General features: G+C 45.3%; 1 protein-coding gene across 2 annotated transcripts in view; it reads right to left on the reverse strand.

Moving 5' to 3' along the window:
- LOC141133867 (NACHT, LRR and PYD domains-containing protein 3-like) overlaps positions 1–24,397 on the reverse strand; it is a 314,489-nt gene that overhangs the window by 270,209 nt on the left and 19,883 nt on the right. The gene's annotated exons all lie outside the window — the stretch shown is intronic.

The raw sequence follows: 24,397 nt of genomic DNA on the forward strand, positions 1-24,397 counted from the left end.
GTATGGGTTTGGCAAAGTCAGCAGATAGATGATTGAGGATAGAGAATTGGGATCAGCTGACTTAGCAGTTGGGGGGAGGGAGGGTTACTAAAAATTATTTGGGGACACCACAAAAAAAGCCTCTGGCACTCTGCCTGAATTTAAAGCTAAAATAACATTTCCAAACATTTTAGGTGGTGTTTGGGGTAAAGCACTACTATGGAGCTGATAAAATACATTGTTAAGTGACTACATGAGGTGAATATAGGGCAGGAGACACCATGCTGGGGAGGTTATTGAAGGGCAAATATGTATGAAGGACATAAAATAATAATTACATAAAAATCCAGCATGCATGAGGACAAAGGGGACATTCACAGCATATTCCAATCATGGTAATTAGGGAATGAGGAAAGAAATACAAGATATTAGCAAACATTCAATACAATAAAATGTGATATAAAAGGATAAAAATCTTACCTTCATATACTCCTTCTGTAGGACCTGGATGATGGCAGAACAGGTCTCTGGGATAATGATCCCCAGAGCCTAGGGGGAGATGCCTGTCGAGAACTTGAGGTCCTGCAGGCTTCTCCCTGTGGCCAAATACCGCAGAGTAGCGACCAACCTCTGCTCCGGAGTGATGGCTTGCCTCATGCAGGTATCCTGCCTGCTAATATAGGGGGTCAGCGAAGCCAACAAACGGTGAAACACGGGGTCCGTGATCCGGAGAAAGTTCCTGAAATCATCAGGATTATTCTCATGGATCTCACGGAGCAAAGGCATATGAGAGAACTGGTCACGCTGAAGCAACCAATTCTTGGTCCATGAACTCCTCCCCACCCTGTTCATGGACTGGACTTGTGCCAAGGTCAGGACCGCAACACCAAGCCCCCGCACAGCACAAACTCTATGAGGAGTACGCATATGAAACATGGCTAGAAAACGGTCGGCTGCTCAGAACGAAGTAACAGAACGCACTGAAGAACATCAAGGCCTGTGAAGAGTGACCTGAAAACCAGTAACGAACGAACAAGAATACAATGACTACCTAAAGTCATGCAGAACTTGCTTGCACGCACTGAAGAGCAGATACAAACCCACAAGCACAAACTGAACGGCAGAAAACGATCTGAAAGCCACGAGTCTGAAAAAGCACGAATCGTCTCTCACCAAACTTTTACTAACATGAGATTAGCAAAAGGAGCCCAAAGGGTGCCGCGCTTGGTTCTGAACCGGCCTTTTCTAGTCTCGTCGTACGTAGTGTACGTGACCGCGTGGTTGGCGATCAGAAATTTCGACAACTTTGTGCGACCGTGTGTAGACAAAACAAGTTTGAGCCAACATCCGTCGGAAAAAATTTTAGAATTTTGTTGTCGGAATGTCCGAACAAAGTCCGACCGTGTGTACGCCCTATAAGACCTCCCTTAGTTAAACCGTTAAACCCACCAGTGCCAAATATTTATTTACAAGCTCATATGCAAAAATTCCCATCCCTTTTGATCCTACCAGGTTTTCCTTTACTATTTTAATATGTGAATAAGTATTACAAAAAACTTTGTGATGGTTTTATCTTTACCATCTGTGCATTTAATACTAGTGCATAACAACCTTTTAATTTTGAATAGATTTTACCTATTTCTTTACCCTTGTGCCCCTGCACCCCCCTCCCCCCAGCCTTTCTTGGCCTACCCTAGGAGCATTCCTTGTGACCATTTTAACCCTCCCAACCAACTCATTCCCCAACTCCTTTCCTCTCTTCCTCAACCAGCCAGGGACAAAGGAAAAAAAAAACTTTCCCCTGTTTGACTTTTCTACCCCCTCACAGTGCTCTCCCTCCCCCCTCCCCAATCACCATTAGCACTATAACCCACCTAACAATCATCCCCCACCTGTTGTAAACTCTCATAAACCTTTTTCTCCAACACAACGAACACCCTCCCCTCCCCTCCAGTCCTTGCTGCTGCTGCTGCTGCAAAAAAAATATAATCAACTGATGTTATTCCGACCCTACAAGTTCTTTTTATTTTCTTCCAGCCATTTTGTGGCCCTTTCAGCAGAGTCAAAAAATTGTGTCCCTCCTGGAGCATCGATACGTAGTTGCGCAGGATAAAGCAATGCATAACATATTTTCATATTCCTCAAGCTGCGCTTAATTTCAGCAAATCCTGCTCTTTTCTTTTGCAAATCTGGGGAATAATCCGGGTAAATTGAAAATCTAATGTCTTTGTAAAAATGTCTCCCTTCTCCCTGGCTTTCTGCATTAATACTATCTTATCCCTGTAGCTAAACAGCTTCAAGATCAATGGCCTGGGGCGGGAGCCTGGAGAGTTCAACCTGGTGGGCACCCAATGAGCCCTCTCAATGGCAAAAAAATGAGAAAAAGTCTCCACACCAAAAATCTCTCTAAGCCATCTCTCCAGGAATACTTCTGGACAGGATCCCTCACTTCCTTCTGGGAGGCCTAGTACCCTCACATTCTGTCTGCGGAGACAGTTCTCCATTTCATCCATTTTGCTTTTATGAGAGTCCATCTGGGTCTGCATCATTCCAAATTCTTGCCTCATAGGATGTAAGATATCCTCTACTTGGCTTAACCTCTCCTCCAAATTAGAAGTTCTTTCCATGGTTTTCTGTAATTCTTGACTCATAGAACACAGCTCTTCTTTAAGGCCTCTTAACTGGTCACATAAATCGCTCAGTGATCCCCTGCAAGCGTTAACTGCACTCAGAACCTCTTTCAATGTAGGTTCGGTCTCACTGGGCATTTCAATACCAAGATTAACTTCACTCATCTTCCCGGGGGGGTCCCTTTCAGGGCTTTTTTTATTCGCCGCTTTCGTAGTTGTTAATAATGCTGATGTAGTTTTACTTAAGCTCTTTCTATCCCCTGTACTTCCCGTCTTCTCTTGGGATTGCTGAGCACCTTTAGCTGGGGAATGCGGGGGAGTATGGGCGAATTTCTCCAGCTTAGATGCCACGGCTGAGGCGGACGCTGCAAGGTTCCCCTTCTCCTTAGCTGCCCGGGTGGCCTGCACAAGTGAGCTCTCATGGGGCTGTTGAGGATGCTCCTCACCCTTTTTTTTGGTCATTTTTACCTATCTCAATATAGCTGTCAATAGTCCTGATAAGCTATGCCGGGGAGGGTGCCCAGTATTAAATCCCCTATTTCACTGTTCCCCAAAAAGCAAAAATACTATTCAAGGATCAAAGGATCAAGGGTCAAATACAGCTTGAAGAAGAGAAAAATAACATTCAGCAGTAAGTTCTTGCTAATCAATATCTCCTCATAGTGCTATACTGCGGTACCAAGACAGGGGACAGTTCTGGTTGTTACCTTGGTACTGCTCCAGAGCGGTATCAGCCAGCCCTCAGCCCAGTCAAGCCCCTCCGGCGAACCCCCCTTGTTGTCCCGGGCTCCGTCCTACGTTCTGCCGGTTCTATCGATTCTCCAAGTAATTCAGCCTGCACGCCGTCGCTTCTCTTCCCTGTCAATGCGCATGGAGCTCCAACTCTCGCAAGAGCGTAGTGTGTTGCCAGGCGACCGCTCGAGCCTGATGTACACAGTCAGCGCAGCTTGGCTACACAGCAGAGCCGGACGACCCCGATGCTACCAGCCGTTTCCCCCTTCCATGCCGGGGCCCACCAGGTAGGGATGCTTCCATGGGTTAGAGCAGAGCCAGCAGAATAGCAGGGAAGACACAAGAATCTCGGGCAGTAGAGGGTTCAGAGTCAGATCAAACCGCCATAAACAACATGGGCAGCAGCAGGGAGCTGGAGCATGGAGAGAGCTCACACACCTCCGTTCACCCTCTCATCCAGTCACGCCCCTCTCCCCTCAACAGATTCTAATCCAGCATAATAAAATCTTTAGATCCAACTAATATGAATCCAACATTTGTTTTAGTATGGGCCAGTCTGTAGTCGTAAAACCATACTAGATACTTTTAGAATACCTTTAAACTAAGGTTTTTTACCCAATTGCAGGAGCCTTGCCCCCTGTCCTCCCTTCCAGGACCAAGCGTGTGGCCCCTTGCAAGTCCGATGGACTGTGGGTCCCCCTGAATAGCGCAGGGGAATATGCATGCTTTTAATGCGTTTAACAATCTGGTTTGTGCGATGCATCCTCACCCCATCATCCACTTAATGGTAAATATGCCTCCATGTATATGGGGAGACATTGTTCTGCACAATTTGAAATGTTACAATGATGTTCTGTATACTGACCGAAGTTTAAAAGTAAATTATTTTTTATACATTTCCCTAGAATCTAAATCCCCCTGAAGAAGACCAGAATGGGTCGAAATGCATTGGGGTATTCATGTAGATAAAATGTTATTAATGTTGTAAATGTAATTGTCAAACTATATCCTCCTGGGGTCATTCTTGCCATGAGTGATGTTATGTGTTGTTGTTTGTTTACCTGAACAGAGATTGTAATTTTTAATACATCTATTGCACATTTGAATTTACCTTTTATTTTTGATCTACTTTATTATTTTTTATAATAATATTAATGTTTTGCTGCTAAAAAAAAAAAAAAAACCTTGGGGAAACCTTCAATTTTTTGAATATAATGTATCCTGTATGCATACAATGTGTTATATAATGTATCCTGTATGTATATAATGTATTATATAACCACTAGCTGACCAGCTTGCTCAGATATACTGTGGCAGGTCAGCTCCCCTGTGCAAATTGACGTACATGTATGTCAATCTGTGCAAGGAGGATAGCAGGTGCGCATCCATGGGTCCAGCGGTCTCGATGTCCACCGGTGACCCGCGATCGCGGTGAGGAGAGGCAAGAAAGGGGACCGCCTATGTAGACAAGGCATTTCCTCATTCTGCCTAGTGACATGAGAGAGATCTACTGTTCCCAGTGATCACTGTCATGTTCCTGGAAGCCCACCTCCCCTACAGTTAGAACACACCCAGGGAACACACTTAACTCCTTGAATGCCCCCTAGTGTTAACCCCTTTCCTGTCAGTGTCATTGATCAGTGCAATGTTGCAGTCCTGCTAAAAATTGCAGATCACCGTCATTACTAGTAAAAAAAATAATTAATAAAAATCCCTAAATCTATCCCATAGTTTGTAGACATGGTAACTTTTGCACAAACCAATCAATATACGCCTATTGCAATTTTTTTACCAAAAGTATGTAGAAGAATATATATCGGCCTAAACTGATGAATACATTTTTTTTTCTATATGTATTTTAGCAGAAAGGAAAAAAAATGTTGTTTTTTTAATTGTTGGTCTTTTTTTGTTGATAGAGTGAAAAATAAAAACCGCAGACGCGATCAAATACCAATACCACCAAAAGAAAGCTCTATTTGTTGGTAAAAAGGGCGTTAATTTTGTTTGGGTACAACGTTGCATGATGGCGCAATTGTCAGCAACAAAGTGGAGTATAGCAAAAAATGGCCTGGTCATTAAGGGGGCAATTCCTTCTGGGGCTGAAGTGGATAATATATCCTATATGTACAATACCTGACCACGAGAATGTGTTTCCAGCACGATCCCATCACGTTGGTTCTCGGTGATAGGGTACTGTGCATCTTGCGCTGGCTCACTCATCGGGAAAGGAAAACTGTGTTTTTTCCTTTCGCGATGAGCGGCAAGCATTGCTGACAGATGTCTGGTATGAATCATGAGGGGGAACGCCGCGTAAAATTTGAAATAAAAAAACGCATGGGTTCCCCTCCAGGGGCATACCAGGCCCTTAGGTCTGGTATGGATTTTAAGGGGAACCCCTACGCTGAAAAAACGGCGTGGGGGTCCCCCCAAAATCCATACTAGACCCTTATCCGGACACGCAGCCTGGCCGGTCTGGAAAGGGGGTGGGGACAGGCGAGCACCCCCCTCCTGAACTGTACCAGGCTGCATGCCCTCAACATGGGGGGTGGGCGCTTCGGGGCAGGGGGGCACCCTGTGGCCCCCCCACCCCAAAGCACCTTGTCCCCATGTTGATGAGGACAAGGGCCTCTTCCTGACAACCCTGGCCATTGGTTGTCAGGGTCTGCAGGCAGAGGGCTTATCAGAATCCGGGAGCCCCCTTTAATAAGGGGGCCCCCAGATCCCGGACTCCCACCCTATGTGAATGAGTATGGGGTACATCGTACCCCTACCCATTCACCTGGGGGAAAAATTGTCAATAAAAAAACACACTAGACAGGTTTTTAAAGTAATTTATTAGTCAGCTCCGGGGGTCTTCTTCTGACTTCTCTGCTCTCTCCGGCCTCTTCTCCCAGTGTCCGGTTCTTCTCCCGCTCTCTGGTCTCTTCTCCCACTCTCTGGCCTCTTCTCCCGCTCTCTGGCCTCTTCTCCCGCTCTCCGGCCTCTTCTCCCTCTCTCCGGCCTCATCTCCACTCTCCGGTTCTTCTGCCGGGCTCCTCTGCTATCTTCTGCTCTTTTGCCGTGATTTTGCTAGCGGTGGCCCGGTCTTCTCCGTTGTCTTGTTCCCAACATGATTTTGGGGGGACCCCATGCCCTTTTTAGGCGTAGGTGGTTCCCCTTAAAATCCATACCTGACCTAAGGGCCTGGTATGCCCCTGGAGGGGAACCCATGTTGGTTTTTTATTTAAAATTTGGAGTTCCCCCTCATGATTAGGGATGAGCTACGAGTTTGAGTCAAACTCATGTTCTACTCGTACATCGGCTGTTCGCAAGTTTGCCGAACAGCGAACAATTTGGGGTGTTCGCGGCAAATTCGAATGCCATGGAACACCCTTTAAAAGTCTATGGGAGAAATCAAAAGTGATCATTTTAAAGGCTTATATGCATGTTATTGTCATAAAAAGTGTTTGGGGACCTGGGTCCTGCCCCAGGGGACATGTATCAATGCAAAAAAAAGTTTTAAAAATGGCTGTTTTTTGGGAGCAGTGATTTTAATAATGCTTAAAGTGAAACAATAAAAGTGTAATATCCCTTTAAATTTCGTAGCTGGGGGGTGTCTATAGTATGCCTGTAAAGGGGCGCATGTTTCCTGTGTTTAGAACAGTCTGACAGCAAAATGACATTTCAAAGGAAAAAAAGTCATTTAAAACTACTCACGGCTATTAATGAATTGCCAATCCACCCGGTGACCCCACCCCCCTCTGACGCACGGTGACTTGACGGGACTTCCCTGTGGCGTCACGTGAATGCCACAGGGAAGTCCCATCATGTCCCCGTGCGTCAGAGGGGGGTGGGGTCACCGGGTGGCCCTACCCTCCATTATTTAGGAACCGTCAGAAGAGGAGAAGCGTCACACAGTGGGAGCCTCCCTCCATGCCAGCATGGGTGCGGAGCGGCCCGGAGAAGAAGATGAAGAAGAGAAGAAGATGAAGAGGCGAAGAAGATGAAGAAGAGAAGAAGATGAAGAGAAGAGCGAGAGCCTCCCCCCATGCCATGGATACGGAGCGGCCCGAGGAGAAGAAGGGAAGAAGATGCCACAGAGGAGATGCTGGACGAGAACACTGAAGGAAGAACCAGAAGAGCCAGAAGAACCAGAAGAAGAAGAAGAAGAAGATGAAGGAAGATATAAGAAATAAGAAAGAAGAAGCATTTAAATAACCATCTCCTCCGCCAACTACGTAGACTCATCCCCTTCATCCCAGAAGAGGACAAAGCGGCAGTTGTGGGAACAATCATCAATTCCCGACTTGACTACGCAAATTCGCTCTACGTAGGACTACCCCAATATCAGCTTGCGCGCTTACAACTCATCCAAAACACGGCGGCAAGACTGTTAACAGGAAAAAAACCCTGGGAATCCATCTCCCCCTCCCTAAAGAGCCTACACTGGCTAACCGTGAAGAAACGGATCACATTCAAGACCCTCTGCCTCACCCACAAATGCGTACAAGGAAACGCCCCACCATATCTCCGCGAGAAAATAAAACACTACACCCCGAATCGCAGTCTTCGATCAGCTAACCAAAACCTCCTTACCATTCCCAAATACCGCTACAAAGCAAAGGGAGAACGAAGATTCGCAGTCCATGGACCTCGACTATGGAACGCTCTTCCTACCAACATCCGCATGGAAGAAAACCACCAGGCCTTCAGAAAAAACTAAAGACCTTCCTTTTCTGAGAAGCTGACATCAGAGAATGCATCCAGCGCCTTGAGGCGATTCAGTTCGCATTTGCAGCGCTTTATAAATCATTCATTCATTCATTCATTCAAAGGAATTGTCAAAAACTGTCTCTTGTCATTTCTAACATTTTTGACACTTTTTTAGTGAAATGGTAGGGGTACTTTTGTACCCCCTTACCATTTCACACAGGGGGGAGGGCTGGGATCTGGGGGTCCCCTTGTTAAAGGGGGCTTCCAGATTCCGATAAGCCACCCGCCCGCAGACCCCCACAACCACCGGCCAGGGTTGTGGGGATGAGGCCCTTGTCCTCATCAACATGGGGACAAGGTGTTTTGGGGGGCTACCCCTAAGCACCCTCCCAATGTGGAGGGCATGTGGCCTGGTAAGGTTCAGGAGGGGGAGCGCTCTCTCGTCCTCCCTCTTTTCCTGCGGCCTGCCAGGTTGCGTGCTCGGATAAGGGTCTGGTATGGATTTTTGGGGGGACCCCATGCCATTTTTTTTTTAATTTTGGTGCGGGGTTCCCCTTAATATCCATACCAGACCTGAAGGGCCTGGTATGGAATTTAGGGGGACCCCCACATCATTTTTTTTTTTTTGGTCGGGGTTCCCCTTAATATCCATACCAGTCCTGAAGGGCCTGGTATGGAATTTAGGGGGACCCCTACGTAATTTTTTTAAAATTTTGGTTCGGGGTTCCCCTGTGGGGAATTCCCATGCCGATTTTATCAATGAACTTCTATGTGTATTGTCGGACCGGCAATTCATTAAAAGCGGTGAGTAGTTTTAAATGACATTTTTTCTTTGAAATATCATTTTGCTGTCAGACTGTTCTAAACACGGGAAACATGCACCCCTTTACAGGCATACAGTACTATAGACACCCCCCAGCTATGCAATTTAAAGGGATATTACACTTTTATTGTTTCACTTTAAGCATTATTAAAATCACTGCTCCCGAAAAAACGGCCATTTTTAAAACTTTTTTTGCATTGATCCATGTCCCCTGGGGCAGGACCCAGGTCCCCAAACACTTTTTATGACAATAACTTGCATATAAGCCTTTAAAATTAGCACTTTTGATTATTCATGTTCGTGTCCCATAGACTTTAACGGTGTTCGCGTGTTCGAACAAACTTTTTTTCTGTTCACATGTCCTGGTGCGAACCAAACAGGGGGGTGTTCGGCTCATCCCTACTCACGATTCATACCAGACACCTGTCAGCAATGCTTGGCGCTCATCGCGAAAGGAAAAAACACAGTTTTCCTCGGCGCTGGCTCCTGCGACGGGGCTCGCAGGTGTCAAATCTCACCGATAACAGCGGCGAGATTGACACAATATCGCGGTCACCTACTGTATACAATTTATTATATATTATGTCCTGTATGTATACAATGTATTATATATAAGTTCAATATGGATATTGAGTGACTCTGTCACAGATTTTATTCGCAAAAAGGATCAGAAATTCTTTTTGGACAAGTGAGCCTTCTGTCAGGACATGGCCTATCGTTGGCAATCCATGCCACCCAGATGGTACCCTCGTAGGGATCAATCTAGAGGGGATATCTCAGACAGTGACACTGTATCAGATACGGCATCTGTTAGATCTACCTCCTCGATTAGAAATGCTGACACTTCATATAAGAGACAAGGATATAAACGTCCCAATATGGAGAAAACAGCAGGAAGGAAGACGCAAAGAGACGCCCTGGCCCAAGCATGGATCAGGGCGCTGGAGGACAGCCACCCATTACTAGTTCTAGAGGAAACAGACTAACCAATCGAGCTGATATGGATAATATTTCCAGTTCCAGCTCTTCTAATTCTAAAATGACTAAAACAGCAACGGACTCCAACAATGTTTTAATCAGCAAAGAAAATATCAACACCAATTCAAAAAAAGCATTAGGGGTACTGGACCAGTATGCGTACATGCCCAGTGCGAATTAGATCCCATCACAGAAGCCAAAGGGAATATTGAAATGGAAATCATCAATCTCTCATCATATAACCTTACACCCTTGGATGAACAGTTCCTATCCAAGGGTCTGAGCTTTTGCCCTCATACTAATATAGATCATTTTGAAGCCATCAAATATACCAACCTGTTTGTACGTAATGTTCTCTTGAAAGCTATGTATTTGAGATTCAATACCATTTCTGATAATGTTTCAATAATTGACAAATATAGCAAAAAAGATTTCCGTATATTGAAGATACTTAATGAATTACTGGCTGAGAGTGGCCCATTCGATGTTATTAATACTATTGATCTTGAGGAGATATTGTATACAGTCGATAGGGAAACCTTTGTTCCTAAAACTAATTTGAAAAGAAGATCTCAAATGTTTCCTTCCACCCAAAGTTACCCAAATCTAACTATTTTTCTTAAAGAAGTGAGGTTGGAAATTGAAAAAATACAAATTTTGGAGCGAACAGAATTCAATCTATCAAATGGCCAACAAAAAGCACTGAGGAATTTAACTCATAACAACAATTTGGTCATAAACCCTTCCGATAAAGGGGGAAACATTGTGGTGATGGATATAGAACACTACAAAAACATGTGTATGAAATTACTGTCAAATAAGAAATGGTATAAACCAATAAGTGCGGACAGGATTCCTGAAATTAACCATCATTTTTATCAACTAATTGACACTGCATATCATCAAGGTATCATTTCTCAACAGATTTTGGAGTATGTCAATACACCATTTCCACAGGAGGCATGCTTCTATACCCTACCTAAGATGCATAAGAATGTGAAGGACCCCCCAGTCACCTTATTGTGTCCAGAAACAGATGCATAACTGAAAATGCAAGTCGATATATTGACTCTTTTCTACATCCTTTTGTGTTGACCATCCCCTCCTATCTACACGATTCCTTGCATTTTTTACAAATACTTGATGATATGCAAGTCCCTGCCTCGGCATTTTTGGTCACCATCAAAGTTGAGGCATTATATTGTAGTATCCCAAATAAACAGGGCATTAACATACTCAATTCCTTCCTCATTCAGAAGGATTGGCGAGAGGGCCAATTCCATTTGTAGCAGATTTGTTGTTTTTCATTCTGTCCAACAATGATTTTTGCTTTGCAGACTCCCACTTCCTCCAGGTGCAGGGAGTAGCTATGGGCACATGATGTGCCCTGACATATGCCAAACTGTACCTGTGGGGGTGGGATAGATACATTTTCTCTGACAACGGTGTTGCAATGTACCTGTGCCATGTTCTTTCATGGCACAGGTACATCGACAACATTTTCATCGTCTAGGACAGCAGTCCAGAATTATTGTCGGAATTTCTCACAAAATTTAATTCCAACTATTGTAACTTACCTTACCCTTTCTTGATGTAATGGTTTACAAAAATGAGAATGGATATTTATGCAGTGGACTATACCACAAGTCTACATCAGGCAACACCATTTTACATGCTACCAGTGCTCATCCTGCATCCCTAGTGCGTTCGATACCCTATGGACAATATCTTCGGCTGAAATGTAACTGTAGCACCACTGAAGCCTTTGAGATTGAGGCAGGTTTGTTGAGAGAGTGACTCAAAATTAGATTATATAGTAATAAAACATTTAGCTGAAGCATACAATCGAGTGAGAGGCAAGACTAGAGATTCACTATTGTTTCACAAAAAGGTTACAAAGGTGAACTGTAATGTTTGTTTTGTCACCTGCTATAGCTCTCAACATGAGGACTTTAACCACTTGCCTACTGGGCCCTTAAACCCCCCTCCTGCCAGACCAATTTTCAGCTTTCAGCGCTGTCACACTTTGAATGACAATTACTCAGTCAGGTAATACTGTACCCAAATGAATTTTTTGTCCTTTTTTTCATACAAATATAGATTTCTTTTGGTGGTATTTGATCACCTCTGGGTTTTTTATTTTTTGTGCTATAAATGAAAAAAGACCAAAAATTTTGAAAAAAAGCGCATTTTTCTTTGTTTCTGTGATAAAATTTTGCAAATTAGTAATTTTTCTTCATAAATTTTGGCCACAATTTATAATGCTACATATCTTTGGTAAAAATAACCCAAATTAGTGGATATTATTTGGTCCGTGTGAAAGTTAGAGAGTCTACAAGTTATGATGCAAATCATAAAAAATTGATCACACCTGATGTACCGACGGCCTCTCATTTCTTGCGACCCGAACAAGTCAGGAAAGTACAAATACCCCCAAATGACCCCTTGAAGATTTTTTTTTTCCCCACAAAATTGTCATTGTAATAGGTTATTTCTCTCACATGGCATGTATATACCACAAATGACACCCCAAAATACATTCTGCTACTCCTCCTGAGTATTAAAATACCACATGTGTGGGACTTTTTCACAGCCTGGCCACATAGAGAGGCCCAACATGCAGGGAGCACCATCAGGTGTTCTAGGAGCATAAATGACACATCTAACTTGTTGACTTTCTTTTACACTTTTGAAGGCCCTGGAGGACCAGGACAATGACACCTGACACTGACGTGGCACTGATGACAGGTGGCACTGATGACAGATGGCGCTGATACGTGACACTGATACGTGGCACTGATGTGGCACTGACACTCATGTGGCACTGACACTGATGTGGCACTGATGACAGATGGCACTAATACGTGGCACTGATGACAGATGGCACTAATATGTGGCACTGATGACAGATGGCACTAATATGTGGCACTGACACGTGGCACTGATGACAGGTGGCACTGATAACAGATGGCACTGATGACAGATGGCACTGATACGTGGCACTGATGACACGTGGCACTGATGACAGATGGTACTAATACGTGGCGCTGATGACAGATGGCACTAATACGTGGCACTGATGACACTGATGACAGATGGCACTGATACATGGCACTGATGACAGATGGCACTAAAACATGGCACTGATGACAGATGGCACTGATACGTGGCACTGATGACAGATGGCACGTGACACTGACAGGTGGCACTGATGACAGATGGCACTATGTGGCACTGATGACAGATGGCACTATGTGGCACTGATGACAGATGGCACTGGGGACAGATGGCAGGGACATGACAGTGGGGACAGATGGCACTGGGGATAGATGGCAGGGACATGACAGTGGGGACAGATGGCAGGGACAGATGGCAGGGGCAGATGGCAGTGGGGACACTTTTTTCTGTTTTTTTTTTTTACTTACCGCCGCAGCGGTTCGCTCTCCCTCCTCACACGCTGTCTCTGTGTGAGGAGGCAGAGCCGTAGAACACCGGCGATGAGAGATGATCTCACATGTTTGGCCATTTTCAGAGATCTGTGATTGGCTGTGTCCGAGGAACACGGCCAGCACAGAACTTCCCCGATGTGCGCCCATGCGGAAGTAAACAACAGGATGTCCAGGGACGGCCGCCCGGCAGATAGCTTCCGCGCTGCAGCCGTCTTTCGGCTATAGCGTGGGCACGAAGTGGTTAAAGCCATATTGCAAAAACACTGGTATTTGCTGACAGGTGACCCGGTCATTTCTGGGTTTGTCTCTCCTCAACCGTTGGTAGTATACCGACGAGCCTCGTCTCTCAGGGATAAGTTGGTGCATAGTCATATGGCCGTACCAAGTTCCAAAACGCATTCACTGAAGGGCACTTTTCAATGTGGGGGTTGCCCATGCTGCAAGTTCATTAATATGGGTCAAAACTTGATCCTGCTGAATGGAGATAGATTTTTCCCCCAAAAATGTTGTGAATTGCCAAACTAAAGGAATTGTATACCTTATGACCTGTGAGTGTGGTGCAATCTACGTAGGAAAGACTTTTAGGGAATTTTGGAGACAGATTTATGACCACACGTATGCCATTGAAATAGGTGATCTGTATTCCCCTATTGGTAGGCACGTTGCCCAGGACCATGCATATGGTTCTTCCAAAGTTTTATTTTTATGGTGTGAACACATTCCACAGGATCCACATGGGGTAAACTGGGATAGGGTTATTCTCCAGCGAGAAATGTGGTGGGTTTTCTTACTAGGAGCCACCAAGGCCCCTGGTTTGAATGAAACCACCTCATTCAAGTCCTTTCTGCACATTTAGGGTGTGATAATTATGTAATTCTTTGTATATTTACTAACTGTTGTCTCCATTTAGGGACCTATGTAATGTGCCATGTATGATGCTGTTTTCTATTCTGGGCACATGATGGTGCTTGGATATCAGTGCTTAGAATTATATCTATATTTATACATGCATTTGGGATTTCCCTCTATTCTGTATCTGGTAGGAGGTTTTTTTTATTTTTTCCTGGGTGCTCTGCCTCCCTTTGTTCCCCAATTTCTCATTCCCGGGAGCTGCAATCCCTCCTGGCTTTCCGGGCTCCTCCTTGCACACCTCGCACATACACGCTCATGGGGAGTTATTTTCTCTTTTGACTGGCGTGGGGATGTTCACGGAGGGCTTTGGATGCCACAGGTCTCATTCCACCACTGAGGTTGGGAGACTGGTGGAATTGCTGCATTTTCTATTCTACCGGCATGACATCATCGTGCCAGCACCACTGCATCTATGTGTCTGCGCCCCCCTTTGAGCGAGATACAAGCAGTGATGGCCATGCCCATTCTCTGTTGTGGCAATGGCGCTTTAGCGTCACCGCGCATGCACCATTGCATACCTGCCGTGGCATCATGTTACCCACATGCGCAGCACCGATGCTTTGGCGTCACTGTGTGTGCACCATCGAGTGTTTGCCGCGATTTACGGCGCCATTCGGGTGGCAGGTATGACATTGGCGTGGCTGCGCATCGGAGGGTTTTTGTTGTGACTGGTGGCGTTGACATTGATGACACAGCTGCATTAGCTTTGTCATCATCAGCGATCATTGGGTACCAGCTGGCCGCAATGAATGGGGATAAGCAATTATATCTCTTCCCCTTTCTCCATGCGAGCCCATTGGTGGTTTTCCACCATGAGGACCTGCTGAAGAAGTCCCCGCCCACTGGGACGCAACGCGTCCAGAACGAGACGTTGTGACGTCACCCGCGGCCACCGCGCATGCTCTATTCCATCTGTGTTTACACACTACCGCTTGTTGCTGTTTTACTGGCACTTGAGAAGTGCTAGCTATGTAAGTGTATTTTATTAGCATTTTAAATAAATTGTTTTGCAAACGGAGAGCACTATATGTTGTTACTCTTTTATTATATACACCATTGGAGCATCTGGAATTTTCCCACCCGGTGTGTGACGGAGCCCTTGGTCCCTGATTCTGAATATCATCCATTTATATGACCCGTAAGGGAAGGCTTGCATGACCCTCTGTAATTAAAGGGTCCTGATCGTCAGGTGAGAGGCTATTTCAGATACCGGTGAAGGGCACATCAGTAACCTATATCAGCATGATATCACGATCACTTGGTGGAATTTCTTAAAAGTTTTTTTGGATTTTCACGGACTTTCTGGACTTTTTGATTTACATCTAAAACGCTTCTATTTTATGTTGTATGAGGATTTTCTCTTTCAACTGCATTTAATATCCCTTGATGTTTAGTTTAGTTTACTCAGCGCTGCACCATCTTTTACATCCACCATGAGGACGCTGTGTGGGTGGGGTTAACTCAATGGTCTGAGCTATATAGTTCAGATCACTGTTTGGTCCCAGTGTAGCTTGCCGAGATACCGACCACCAGGTGCTAAGTCTGCCTTCCTCTCAGGGTAAGTGATTGTATGTTTGAAGGTTTCACATGCCAGTTTTATCCACTTCCTTGAAGATTTAGCTGGTCGTTTGTTGGTGTGGTTTTCGTCTTCCATTTTTGGCAAATTTATTTATTTGTTTATCAGCAGAATATATTTTTTCTCCTTTTGATTTACCTTTTCACATTCACATTAATTGATACATAATCAAGTAACATCTGGTAGTTCAATATTTACACTATAGGTGATGCTTTCCTTGTTTATACACACACATATATATATATACACTCAACCACAGCACACAATTTTTACTTCTAATCACATCACACAATTATTGTATTTCATTATTTTAATATATATGCATTTATGCACTTATATTTTATTTGATATATTTTTCTGTTATTTCACCTCATATAATAACATTTTGTATATCTTATTTTGTTAATCCATTTCATTTTATCATATAATGATTTGGATTTTATCATGGTAGTACATAGGCACCCTTATCTTACACTCACTTTCACCATTTCATGCACATTTATTTTCATTAATCACACTAGTCATATTTATTGTTTCGTTAAATTTATTTATCTGGCCTATTTCATTGATTGTTTAGGTGTGGGCATTTCCCTTGGTGGGATCGACATCCTTCTCCCAGGCTCCAATTCCTGGTTGTCTTTCACTGGTTTCCATCTCCCTGCCCTCACACAGCTCCGGGGGAAGTTTGGTGGCATGGTTGGCACTTTATGTATTTATCCATTGACCTTTATGGATGGATTTTGAAGTGTTCTTTTGTATAAAAATTTAGGGTGGTGTACCCCCCGAATAGGGATGAGCCGAACACCCCCCGGTTCGGTTCGCACCAGAACCTGCGAACGGACCGAAAATTTGCACGAACGTTAGAACCCCATTGACGTCTATGGGACTCGAACGTTCGAAATCAAAAGTGCTCATTTTAAAGGCTAATTTGAATGGTATTGTCCTAAAAAGGGTTTGGGGACCCGGGTCCTGCCCCAGGGGACATGTATCAATGCAAAAAAAACTTTTAAAAACGGCCGTTTTTTCGGGAGCAGTGATTTTAATGATGCTTAAAGTAAAAAAAAAAAAAGTGAAATATTCCTTTAAATATCGTACCTGGGGGGTGTCTATAGTATGCCTGTAAAGTGGCATGTGTTTCCTGTGCTTAGAACAGTCCCTGCACAAAATGTCATTTTTAAAGGAATAAAAATCATTTAAAACTGCTTGCGGGTTTAATGTAATGTCTGGTCCTGGTAATATGGATGAAAATCAGTGAGACAAATGACATGGGTACCCCCCAGTCCATTACCAGGCCCTTTGGGTCTTGTATGGATATTAAGGGGAACTCCGCACCCAAATTAAAAAAGGAAACAGCAGTATACAGGCTCTGTACTCTGAACAGCAGTATACAGGTGGTGCAAACAAGACAGGGACTGTAGGTTTGTTGTTAAGTAGAATCTGTTTGTAATTTTGAACGGGTACATTTTTAACGTGTTTAGCTCCAGCCAAAAAACCTATTTTAAGTTTTTTGGAAAACATAAGGAAGGGTTATCACCCCTGTGACATTTGTTTTGCTGTCTGTGCTCCTCTTCAGAAGATTTCACCTCCCAATGACAAATGTTTTTTGAAAATTTGGGTTTTTTTGTGAAACAAGAACTGGTTATAAAGCATCAGTGGAAAGGAGAAAAGTTTTTCCCATATTAACTCTTAGAGAGAATTTCCCTTCCTAGGGGTAGATTTCATCTCACTTCCTGTTGTCTCCTTCCGTTTGCAAGTAGCAGTCGTTTGTAAGTTAGATGTTTGAAAGTAGGGGCCTGCCCTATATACTCAGCAAAAATGTGGGCCTTAGGTGTTGTTGTGTCCACAACACTGTAAGCCCTCACAGGGACCTGCTGTCAAATATTAGATCAAGAATTGTAATTACATGCCCCTGTTGAACAGGAGCAGAAAAATTGGGCCTTTGGTGGTGGTGGTGGTGCTGGTGCCACAACACTGTAAGTCCTCACTCGCTCTTGGTGGGCGCAGAAACGGGCCCTGCTGTGAAATATTAGATCAAGAATTGTAATTACATGCCCCTGTTGAACAAAGGCTGAAAAATTGGGCCTTTGGTGGTGGTAGTGGTGCTGGTGCCACAACTCTGTAAGTCCTCACTCACTCTTGGTGGGTGCAGAAACGGGCCCTGCTGTGAAATATTAGACCAAGAATTGTAACTACATGCCCCTGTTGAACAGGGGCTGAAAAATTAGGCCTTAGGCACTGGTGCTGGTGCCACAACACTGCAACCCCTCACAGATACTCTAGTTGGAACACAGGAACGAGCCCTGCTGCAAAGTATTGCATCAAAAATTGTAATTACATGCCCCTGTTAAACAGGGGCTGAAAAATAAGGCCTTAGGCACTGGTGCTGGTGCCACAACACTGCAACCCCTCACAGATACTCTAGTTGGAACGCAGGAACGAGCCCTGCTGCAAAGTATTGCATCAAAAATTGTAATTACACGCCCCTGTTAAACAGAGGCTGAAAAATTGGGCCTTAGGCACTGGTGGTGGCGCCCAGAACCAAAAATGTTCTTACAAGCTATCAGCGTGATCATTGAAGAGGAAGAGCATAATTACTCAGGATAGTCACTCAGCATCAGCATGGGCAGTCTTTGAAGGGATCTGAGATTTCAAAAAAATTATTCGGTTACATCAGCATCAGGTGCTTGGTAGCTGGTGGTGATCCAAGACTGATTCATTTTTATGAAGGTCAGTCGATCGACCGAGTCGGTGGACAGACGCACCCTGTGATCGGTTACAAAGACTCCAGCAGCACTGAATGTGCGTTCCGAAAGAACGCTGGATGCAGGACAGGCCAGTAGCTCAATTGCATACTGTGCAAGCTCTGGCCAGTGATCCATCCTCAAGACCCAGTAACCCAGACGATTTTCGGTGGGAAAGGTGTCCAAGTCAGATCTTGCCCCTAGGTATTCCTGCACCATGTAAAACAGACGCTGGCGATGGTTGCTGGAACCAATCATACCTTGGGGCTGTGGACCAAAAAATTGTTTGAACGCATCGGTCAGACGGCCACCTTCTCCACCGCTCCTTCTTTGACTGACCGAAGCCTCAGCAACACGTTGTCCAGAAACAGGAGTTTGTAACCTCCCAGTCTCTGGGAACGCCTTGCACAGACCTTTCTGCAAGGCCTCCCGAAGATGTTCCATCCTCTGCTCCCTCTGCGATGGCAAGATAAGGTCCACAACCTTACCCTTGTAACATGGATCAAGGAGGGTTGCCAGCCAGTATTGGTCCTTCACCTTGATACCACGAATACAAGGATCCTTACGCAGGCTTTGCAGGATCAGGGAGGCCATGCAGCGTAGGTTTGCTGAGGCATTCGGTCCGGAGTCCTCTGGGTCACTAAGGATGACATGGTCCGCAACCACCTCCTCCCAGCCACGCACAAATCCATGTGTTTCTTGGGACTGAATCCCTTAAAGACTGCTGCTGATGCTGAGTGCCAGGCTCCACCTCCATACTGACACAATCTTCCTCCTCCTCCTCTTCCTGTGTGATCAGTGGGCACGCAGGAACACTGTCTGGATAAAGGGGGCCTTGAGAGCTAAGGAAGTCCTCCTCTTCCTGCCTCTGTTCTGCCTCAAGTGCCCTGTCCATTATTCCACGCAGCGTGTGCTCAAACAGGTGGACAAGGGTGACAGTGTCACTGATGCATGCACTGTCACTGCTCACCATCCTCGTGGCCTCCTCAAATGGTGACAGGACAGTGCATGCATCCCTGATCATGGCCCACTGGTGTGGGGAAAAAAAAACAAGCTCCCCTGACCCTGTCCTGGTGCCATAGTCGCACAGGTACTCATTGATGGCCCTCTGCTGCATGTGCAGCTGCTGCAGCATGGCCAACGTTAAGTTCCACCTGGTGGGCATGTCACAGATTAGGCGGTTCTTGGGCAGGTTAAACTCCTTTTGGAGGTCCGCCAGCCAAGCATTGGCATTATATGACCGGTGGAAATGCACACAGACTTTCCTGGCCTGCCTCAGGAAATCCTGTAAGCCTGGGTACCTGCCGAAGAACCGCTGCACCACCAAGTTAAGCACGTGAGCCAAACAGGGCACATGAGTCATTTGTCCCTATCGGAGGGCAGAGAGGAGGTTGGTGCCATTGTCGCAAACCACCATTCCTGCCTTAAGTTGGCGTGGCGTCAACCACCCCTGAACCTGCCCCTGCAGAGCTGAACCTCTGCCCCAGTGTGGCTCCTGTCCCCCAAGCACACCAGCTCAAGCACTGCATGGCATCTTTTGGCCTGCATACTTGCATAGCCCCTTGAACGCCTATGGAGCACCGCTGGTTCCGAGGACAAAGCACAGGAAGAGGCCATGGAGGAAAAAAAAGAGGACGGGGTGGAGGAGAGAGGTGTGTCACAATCATTAGTAGTGGCATTTTGGAGGCGTGGTGGCGGAACAACCTCCAACACTACTGCACCTTGTCCTGCATCCTTCCCAGCTGCCAGCAGAGTCACCCAATGCGCCGTGAAACTTAGGTAACGTCCCTGTCCATGCCTGCTGGACCATGAGTTAGCGGTAATATGCACCTTACCGCTGACTGCCCTGTTCAGCGAGGCATGGACATTGCCTTCCACATGCCGGTAGAGAGCCGGAATCACCTTCCATGAGAAAAAGTGGCATTTGGGTACCTGCCACTGAGGAACCTCACATTCCACAAACTCACGGAAGGGGGCAGAGTCTACCAGCTGTTGAAGTGCTAGCAATTTTGCCAAGCTAGCATTCAACCGCTGGACATGTGGATGGCTGGGAGCAAACTTCTTTCGGCGGTGCAGCAGCTGGGGCAGGGAAATTTGCCTGGTACAATCTGATGTCGGTGTACCAAAAGCACATTGCCCACAAGTACTTGGCTGTGACACACCTAATTCTACACCCTTATTCCTCTCAGTGCAGGTCTCAGAGAGGACTGAAGGTATAGTGGGGTTGGAGATCTCAGCTGATGAGGAGCAAGGAGAGGTCCTCTTTGTCCTTTGATGTTGGTCTTTTAGATATGCTTGCCAATGAACTGCATGGCAGGTCAACATATGTCTGGTCAAGCATTTGGTACCCAAGCGGGAGATGTTTTGGCCACGCGAGATACGCTTGAGACATATGTTGCAAATAGCAGCAGTGCGATCTGATGCACTCGTCTCAAAAAAGGCCCACACCAAAGAACTTTTTGAATAACGCGCAGAGACTGCAGCGCCCTGCACATGTGGAGCTTTGGGGTGTGATGCAGTCAGTGTGCTGCCCTTAGGCTGGCCCCTGGAGGGCATCCTGCCTCATTGGTGATGTGCTGCCTCCTCCTCCTCCTCTTTCCTATTAGGCACCCACGTTGAGTCAGTGACCTCATCATCCCCTCCCTCCTCATCACTGGAGCAAACTTGGCAGTATGCTGCAGCAGGGGGAGCATGCCTGCTAGATTGCTGTCCTTCTTGGGCACCCCCTCTGTCCGTGCTCACGTTACTGCCTTCATCTAGCTCAGTATCATCATCAGAGTCTTCCAAACGCTCGGCATCCTCCTGGAGCATGTACCCAACACTGTGGTCAAACAGTTCGAGGGACTCCTCAGGAGGACATGGTGGGGCTAAGGAAGGAGTCACTGATGACATTGAGCCGAGGGAAGAGGCCGCTGCTTTGCCAGACAAAGTACCCTGAGCATGGGTGAGAGAGGATGAGTAGGATGATGATGGCTTGGTCATCCACTCGACCAAGTCTTCTGCATGTTGTGGCTCAACACAGCCAGCTGCCAAAAAAAAGGCCAAGCGTGTTCCACGGCCACGTGCTGATGAGGATGCACTGTCTCCACGACCAGCACTAGACACAGAGCCTGCTTGCCCTCTTTTATTGGCTTGTGACTGTCTGCCTCTCCTTGTTGGCCTTCCAGACATTCTAATGGCCTGTAGCTGCACTAAGCTGGGATATATATATATATATATATGTACACATACTGCAGCTAGCAAAATCAACTGCCTGCCTGTAGTTTAAAGAACACCACCAACCTTCTACAGGTAGCTCTAGGTGAACACTGTGCAGAGCTCGCAAAAAAATAACTTGCAGCTTATTTAGCTGCCTGCGGTAGTGATAGGATCAGGAAAACAGCACCAACCTTCTACAGGTAGCTTTAGGTGAACACTGTGCAGAGCTCGCAAAAAAATAACTTGTAGGTTTAGCTGAACACTGTGAGGAGGACGCACCACACTAACTTGCAGTTTTAGCTGAACACTGTGAGCAGGACGCACTACACTAACTTGTAGCTTTAGATGAACACGGTGCAGAGGTCTCACTACACTAACTTGTAGTTTTAGCTGAACACTGTGAGCAGGACGCACTACACTAACTTGAAGCTTTAGATGAACACGGTGCAGAGGTCTCACTACACTAACTTGTAGTTTTAGCTGAACACTGTGAGCAGGACGCACTGCACTAACTTATACCTTTAGATGAACACGGTGCAGAGGTCTCACTACACTAACTTGTAGTTTTAGCTGAACACTGTGAGCAGGACGCACTACACTAACTTGTAGCTTTAGATGAACACGGTGCAGAGGTCTCACTACACTAACTTGTAGTTTTAGCTGAACACTGTGAGAAGGATGCACTACACTAACTTGTAGCTTTAGATGAACACGGTGCAGAGGTCTCACTACACTAACTTGTAGTTTTAGCTGAACACTGTGAGCAGGACGCACTACACTAACTTGTAGCTTTAGATGAACACGGTGCAGAGGTTTCACTACACTAACTTGTAGTTTTAGCTGAACACTTTGAGCAGGACGCACTACACTAACTTGAAGCTTTAGATGAACACGGTGCAGAGGTCTCACTACACTAACTTGTAGTTTTAGCTGAACACTGTGAGCAGGACACACTACATTAACTTGTAGCTTTAGATGAACACTGTGCAGAGGTCTCACTACACTAACTTGTAGTTTTAGCTGAACACTGTTGAGCAGGATGCACTACACTGACTTGTAGCTTTAGATGAACACGGTGCAGAGGTCTCACTACACTAACTTGTAGTTTTAGCTGAACACTTTGAGCAGGACGCACTACACTAACTTGAAGCTTTAGATGAACACGGTGCAGAGGTCTCACTACACTAACTTGTAGTTTTAGCTGAACACTGTGAGCAGGACACACTACATTAACTTGTAGCTTTAGATGAACACGGTGCAGAGGTCTCACTACACTAACTTGTAGTTTTAGCTGAACACTGTGAGCAGGATGCACTACACTAACTGTAAATAGTCTAGCTGCCTGACTGTGGTACTAATAAGATCAAAAGAACACCAGCAATTTTCTTCAGGTAGCTGTAAATACTGTAACAAGACAAGCCTGCCTGTCAGTAGGAAGATAACAGGAATGGATCTAGCTAAACTGAATACAGTGTGTATATATATATATATATATATATATATATATATATATATATATATATGCAACACCTGGGATGTATATATATACACAATACACTGTAAGTGCAGCTAACTCACTGACTGTCCTGCCTAATCTATCTAACTCAAATGAAATGACACTGTCTCTCTCTCTCTATCTAAGCACGCCGAAACACACTACACAGGGCCGCCGTGCAGGCGGCCTTATATAGTGTGGGGCGTGTTCTAAACCCCCTGAGCCATAATTGGCCAAAGCCACCCTGGCTTTGGCCAATTACAGCTCTCTCTACCGACGACGCTGTGATTGGCCAAACATGCAGGTTATAGTGCATGCTTGACCAATCATCAGCCAGCAATGCACTGCGATGCCGCAGTGAATTATGGGCCGTGACGCGCCACACGAATTTGGCGCGAAGGGCCCATAACGTTCGGAATTGTACGAACGACTGAACAGCCGAATTTCGAGTCAAACATGGGTTCAACTCGAACACGAAGCTCATCCCTACCCCCGAATACATCAATTTCTGGACCACTCTATAACCAGTTAACTATACAACACCAGTAGGCCAGGATTTCTCCATCAATTGTAAGTGGAACAAACTGCATTATATGTGAAAATGTTTGGCACCTCCCCCATTCCCCTCCCTCCTTTTACCTTTCCCTTTTTTCATCTGTTTATTCATTGTGCTTTTGATCTCCAGGCATCTATCTGTGCTTCTCCCGAAGAATTGTGATTCTTCTTGTGAAACGCATTGAGACCCAACACAGCCATCGAAAGGCTATTGACAGTCAATTGTATGACATATCCATTATCCAGGTCTCCTGGAAAGGTTTATTACATGAATGTAAAATTTATCAATATGCTGATGCTTAATATATTTTATTCTTTCTGTATTACATGTGGTTTTAACCACTTGCCTACCAGGCCAATTCTGACATTTCTCTCCTACATGTAAAAATCATCATTTTTTTGCTAGAAAATTATATAGAACCCCCAAACATTATATATTTTTTTAGCAAAGACCCTAGAGAATACAATGGCGGTTGTTGCAACTTTTTATCTCACACAGTATTTGCGCAGGAATTTTTTGAACGCTTTTTTTTGGAAAAAAACAGTCTTGTATTTTAAAAAAAACAAAACAGTAATGTTAGCCCAATGTTTTTGTATATTGTGAAAGATTAAGTTACGCCGAGTAAATAGATACCTA

The sequence above is a fragment of the Aquarana catesbeiana genome, linkage group LG03 (genome assembly GCF_042186555.1).
Source record: "Aquarana catesbeiana isolate 2022-GZ linkage group LG03, ASM4218655v1, whole genome shotgun sequence".
Taxonomy (NCBI): Eukaryota; Metazoa; Chordata; class Amphibia; order Anura; family Ranidae; genus Aquarana; species Aquarana catesbeiana.